The sequence below is a fragment of the Taudactylus pleione genome, unplaced genomic scaffold (genome assembly GCF_031769625.1).
Source record: "Taudactylus pleione unplaced genomic scaffold, aTauple2 ptg000117l, whole genome shotgun sequence".
In the NCBI taxonomy this organism is placed as follows: domain Eukaryota; kingdom Metazoa; phylum Chordata; class Amphibia; order Anura; family Myobatrachidae; genus Taudactylus; species Taudactylus pleione.
The window spans coordinates 8,076,501-8,082,500 of record NW_028284519.1 but is presented as its reverse complement, the minus strand read 5'-3'; the positions used below and the strand labels follow the sequence as shown (position 1 = coordinate 8,082,500).

The following is a 6,000-nucleotide window of genomic DNA, read 5'->3' as shown; positions in this document are numbered from 1 at the left end:
ATTTCAAAATGTTAAATCCGGACATCTTTATAGAGTTATTTGTAGTCATTAGTGGTCATTACCCTGAGTGTGCTTGCACGTGTAGAGTATATATGCTTACATGTTCAAATCAGCCTTCAGTTATATCTATTGGCACCTATATTCAAAATATTGGTATCAATTGCACAAGATGAAATCTGCTCTATGCAATGCAATCTTGAAGAACCTTAAGATGACCATAAACACAACAATTGTAATTGAAAAAAGTACATTTACCAGAAAAGATTTGAAATTTGCTGTATATCAATTTCCATCCTCAACCAGACACCAAAATGTGTATAACATAACTTAACCAAGTGGCTCCATAGCTTTAAATGCTCTTTTTAAAGTTAAATAATTGGAAATCTCTTATATTTATTTTATAATGATGGTGAATAACCATGCTGGGAGTTTCAGTTTGAAGGAAATTGGTCCAATAAAAGAAAACACAAATGTTTTCAAATATGCTCTTGAAACCATTCAATAGGTTAGACTGAATGCGATCTGTGTCTTTCCAATTTGGCTATACATCATCTTCTCATTTAGCATACTAAAGCAGACTATTGCAATATAGGTTGCTGCAAATTAAGTTTTAGCAGCAGAAACAATAATGACACATTAGGCCCCAGTGAGATTTGAACTCACGACCCCTGGTTTACAAGACCAGTGCTCTAACCCCTGAGCTATGGAGCCACTTGGTTAAGTTATTTTATACACATTTTGGTGTCTGGTTGAGGATGGAAATTGATATACAGCAAATTTCAAATCTTTTCTGGTAAATGTACTTTTTTCAATTACAATTGTTGTGTTTATGGTCATCTTAAGGTTCTTCAAGATTGCATCAAGACAGTCACATAAAATTGGCAAAGTAGTTGTAGTCATCTATAATGGACTAGGAATGTATTACTTTACTTCTTAACGAGCTGTAGGAGAGAGTCCAGGTTAACATAAAACAAAAGATTTTATCCTCCTGCCTTATAAAGGAACACTTCAACTTTGGTTTTCATTATACTTTAGCACTAATATGACAATTAAAAATGTAGGCTTATGTATACTGTTTTCATTCTCTTGGTTTTATTTATTGTGATGTTGAATCCTTTTCAAATGGCCTATTCTGATATATATGCAATATCTATAATTGAGGCATACCTTGGAGACACTTTGAATCAAATTATTTAAATGCATTTTAAAATGAGCTGTTTTATGTTAGTGTGGTGTGTACATAATAGAGATCCAAAATTGGTCATACTTTCCATGGCTTTCCAACTTTAGGATCCAATGGGTAGAATTATTTCAAAATGTTAAATCCGGACATCTTTATAGAGTTATTTGTAGTCATTAGTGGTCATTACCCTGAGTGTGCTTGCACGTGTAGAGTATATATGCTTACATGTTCAAGTCAGCCTTCAGTTATATCTATTGGCACCTATATTCAAAATATTGGTATCAATTGCACAAGATGAAATCTGCTCTATGCAATGCAATCTTGAAGAACCTTAAGATGACCATAAACACAACAATTGTAATTGAAAAAAGTACATTTACCAGAAAAGATTTGAAATTTGCTGTATATCAATTTCCATCCTCAACCAGACACCAAAATGTGTATAACATAACTTAACCAAGTGGCTCCATAGCTTTAAATGCTCTTTTTAAAGTTAAATAATTGGAAATCTCTTATATTTATTTTATAATGATGGTGAATAACCATGCTGGGAGTTTCAGTTTGAAGGAAATTGGTCCAATAAAAGAAAACACAAATGTTTTCAAATATGCTCTTGAAACCATTCAATAGGTTAGACTGAATGCGATCTTTCCAATTTGGCTATACATCATCTTCTCATTTAGCATACTAAAGCAGACTATTGCAATATAGGTTGCTGCAAATTAAGTTTTAGCAGCAGAAACAATAATGACACATTAGGCCCCAGCGAGATTTGAACTCACGACCCCTGGTTTACAAGACCAGTGCTCTAACCCCTGAGATATGGAGCCACTTGGTTAAGTTATTTTATACACATTTTGGTGTCTGGTTGAGGATGGAAATTGATATACAGCAAATTTCAAATCTTTTCTGGTAAATGTACTTTTTTCAATTACAATTGTTGTGTTTATGGTCATCTTAAGGTTCTTCAAGATTGCATCAAGACAGTCACATAAAATTGGCAAAGTAGTTGTAGTCATCTATAATGGACTAGGAATGTATTACTTTACTTCTTAACGAGCTGTAGGAGAGAGTCCAGGTTAACATAAAACAAAAGATTTTATCCTCCTGCCTTATAAAGGAACACTTCAACTTTGGTTTTCATTATACTTTAGCACTAATATGACAATTAAAAATGTAGGCTTATGTATACTGTTTTCATTCTCTTGGTTTTATTTATTGTGATGTTGAATCCTTTTCAAATGGCCTATTCTGATATATATGCAATATCTATAATTGAGGCATACCTGGGAGACACTTTGAATCAAATTATTTAAATGCATTTTAAAATGAGCTGTTTTATGTTAGTGTGGTGTGTACATAATAGAGATCCAAAATTGTTCATACTTTCCATGGCTTTCCAACTTTAGGATCCATAGGGTAGAATTATTTCAAAATGTTAAATCCGGACATCTTTATAGAGTTATTTGTAGTCATTAGTGGTCATTACCCTGAGTGTGCTTGCACGTGTAGAGTATATATGCTTACATGTTCAAGTCAGCCTTCAGTTATATCTATTGGCACCTATATTCAAAATATTGGTATCAATTGCACAAGATGAAATCTGCTCTATGCAATGCAATCTTGAAGAACCTTAAGATGACCATAAACACAACAATTGTAATTGAAAAAAGTACATTTACCAGAAAAGATTTGAAATTTGCTGTATATCAATTTCCATCCTCAACCAGACACCAAAATGTGTATAACATAACTTAACCAAGTGGCTCCATAGCTTTAAATGCTCTTTTTAAAGTTAAATAATTGGAAATCTCTTATATTTATTTTATAATGATGGTGAATAACCATGCTGGGAGTTTCAGTTTGAAGGAAATTGGTCCAATAAAAGAAAACACAAATGTTTTCAAATATGCTCTTGAAACCATTCAATAGGTTAGACTGAATGCGATCTGTGTCTTTCCAATTTGGCTATACATCATCTTCTCATTTAGCATACTAAAGCAGACTATTGCAATATAGGTTGCTGCAAATTAAGTTTTAGCAGCAGAAACAATAAAGACACATTAGGCCCCAGTGAGATTTGAACTCACGACCCCTGGTTTACAAGACCAGTGCTCTAACCCCTGAGCTATGGAGCCACTTGGTTAAGTTATTTTATACACATTTTGGTGTCTGGTTGAGGATGGAAATTGATATACAGCAAATTTCAAATCTTTTCTGGTAAATGTACTTTTTTCAATTACAATTGTTGTGTTTATGGTCATCTTAAGGTTCTTCAAGATTGCATCAAGACAGTCACATAAAATTGGCAAAGTAGTTGTAGTCATCTATAATGGACTAGGAATGTATTACTTTACTTCTTAACGAGCTGTAGGAGAGAGTCCAGGTTAACATAAAACAAAAGATTTTATCCTCCTGCCTTATAAAGGAACACTTCAACTTTGGTTTTCATTATACTTTAGCACTAATATGACAATTAAAAATGTAGGCTTATGTATACTGTTTTCATTCTCTTGGTTTTATTTATTGTGATGTTGAATCCTTTTCAAATGGCCTATTCTGATATATATGCAATATCTATAATTGAGGCATACCTGGGAGACACTTTGAATCAAATTATTTAAATGCATTTTAAAATGAGCTGTTTTATGTTAGTGTGGTGTGTACATAATAGAGATCCAAAATTGTTCATACTTTCCATGGCTTTCCAACTTTAGGATCCATAGGGTAGAATTATTTCAAAATGTTAAATCCGGACATCTTTATAGAGTTATTTGTAGTCATTAGTGGTCATTACCCTGAGTGTGCTTGCACGTGTAGAGTATATATGCTTACATGTTCAAATCAGCCTTCAGTTATATCTATTGGCACCTATATTCAAAATATTGGTATCAATTGCACAAGATGAAATCTGCTCTATGCAATGCAATCTTGAAGAACCTTAAGATGACCATAAACACAACAATTGTAATTGAAAAAAGTACATTTACCAGAAAAGATTTGAAATTTGCTGTATATCAATTTCCATCCTCAACCAGACACCAAAGTTGAAGTGTTCCTTTATAAGGCAGGAGGATAAAATCTTTTGTTTTATGTTAACCTGGACTCTCTCCTACAGCTCGTTAAGAAGTAAAGTAATACATTCCTAGTCCATTATAGATGACTACAACTACTTTGCCAATTTTATGTGACTGTCTTGATGCAATCTTGAAGAACCTTAAGATGACCATAAACACAACAATTGTAATTGAAAAAAGTACATTTACCAGAAAAGATTTGAAATTTGCTGTATATCAATTTCCATCCTCAACCAGACACCAAAATGTGTATAACATAACTTAACCAAGTGGCTCCATAGCTTTAAATGCTCTTTTTAAAGTTAAATAATTGGAAATCTCTTATATTTATTTTATAATGATGGTGAATAACCATGCTGGGAGTTTCAGTTTGAAGGAAATTGGTCCAATAAAAGAAAACACAAATGTTTTCAAATATGCTCTTGAAACTATTCAATAGGTTAGACTGAATGCGATCTGTGTCTTTCCAATTTGGCTATACATCATCTTCTCATTTAGCATACTAAAGCAGACTATTGCAATATAGGTTGCTGCAAATTAAGTTTTAGCAGCAGAAACAATAATGACACATTAGGCCCCAGTGAGATTTGAACTCACGACCCCTGGTTTACAAGACCAGTGCTCTAACCCCTGAGCTATGGAGCCACTTGGTTAAGTTATTTTATACACATTTTGGTGTCTGGTTGAGGATGGAAATTGATATACAGCAAATTTCAAATCTTTTCTGGTAAATGTACTTTTTTCAATTACAATTGTTGTGTTTATGGTCATCTTAAGGTTCTTCAAGATTGCATCAAGACAGTCACATAAAATTGGCAAAGTAGTTGTAGTCATCTATAATGGACTAGGAATGTATTACTTTACTTCTTAACGAGCTGTAGGAGAGAGTCCAGGTTAACATAAAACAAAAGATTTTATCCTCCTGCCTTATAAAGGAACACTTCAACTTTGGTTTTCATTATACTTTAGCACTAATATGACAATTAAAAATGTAGGCTTATGTATACTGTTTTCATTCTCTTGGTTTTATTTATTGTGATGTTGAATCCTTTTCAAATGGCCTATTCTGATATATATGCAATATCTATAATTGAGGCATACCTGGGAGACACTTTGAATCAAATTATTTAAATGCATTTTAAAATGAGCTGTTTTATGTTAGTGTGGTGTGTACATAATAGAGATCCAAAATTGGTCATACTTTCCATGGCTTTCCAACTTTAGGATCCAATGGGTAGAATTATTTCAAAATGTTAAATCCGGACATCTTTATAGAGTTATTTGTAGTCATTAGTGGTCATTACCCTGAGTGTGCTTGCACGTGTAGAGTATATATGCTTACATGTTCAAATCAGCCTTCAGTTATATCTATTGGCACCTATATTCAAAATATTGGTATCAATTGCACAAGATGAAATCTGCTCTATGCAATGCAATCTTGAAGAACCTTAAGATGACCATAAACACAACAATTGTAATTGAAAAAAGTACATTTACCAGAAAAGATTTGAAATTTGCTGTATATCAATTTCCATCCTCAACCAGACACCAAAATGTGTATAACATAACTTAACCAAGTGGCTCCATAGCTTTAAATGCTTTTTTTAAAGTTAAATAATTGGAAATCTCTTATATTTATTTTATAATGATGGTGAATAACCATGCTGGGAGTTTCAGTTTGAAGGAAATTGGTCCAATAAAAGAAAACACAAATGTTTTCAAATATGCTCTTGAAACCAT

At 32.8% G+C, this 6,000-nt stretch overlaps 4 non-coding genes across 4 annotated transcripts; all 4 read right to left on the bottom strand.

The window, feature by feature from the left end:
• Window positions 1-638: 638 nt before the first annotated feature.
• Window positions 639-711, bottom strand: TRNAT-UGU (transfer RNA threonine (anticodon UGU)). The gene has a single exon. It is a non-coding gene; the product is annotated as a tRNA-Thr (tRNA).
• Window positions 712-1,940: 1,229 nt separating this feature from the next.
• TRNAT-UGU (transfer RNA threonine (anticodon UGU)) lies at window positions 1,941-2,013 on the bottom strand. The gene has a single exon. It is a non-coding gene; the product is annotated as a tRNA-Thr (tRNA).
• Window positions 2,014-3,248: 1,235 nt separating this feature from the next.
• TRNAT-UGU (transfer RNA threonine (anticodon UGU)) lies at window positions 3,249-3,321 on the bottom strand. Its single transcript has one exon. It is a non-coding gene; the product is annotated as a tRNA-Thr (tRNA).
• A 1,511-nt stretch (window positions 3,322-4,832) lies between these two features.
• Window positions 4,833-4,905, bottom strand: TRNAT-UGU (transfer RNA threonine (anticodon UGU)). The gene has a single exon. It is a non-coding gene; the product is annotated as a tRNA-Thr (tRNA).
• Window positions 4,906-6,000: the final 1,095 nt, after the last annotated feature.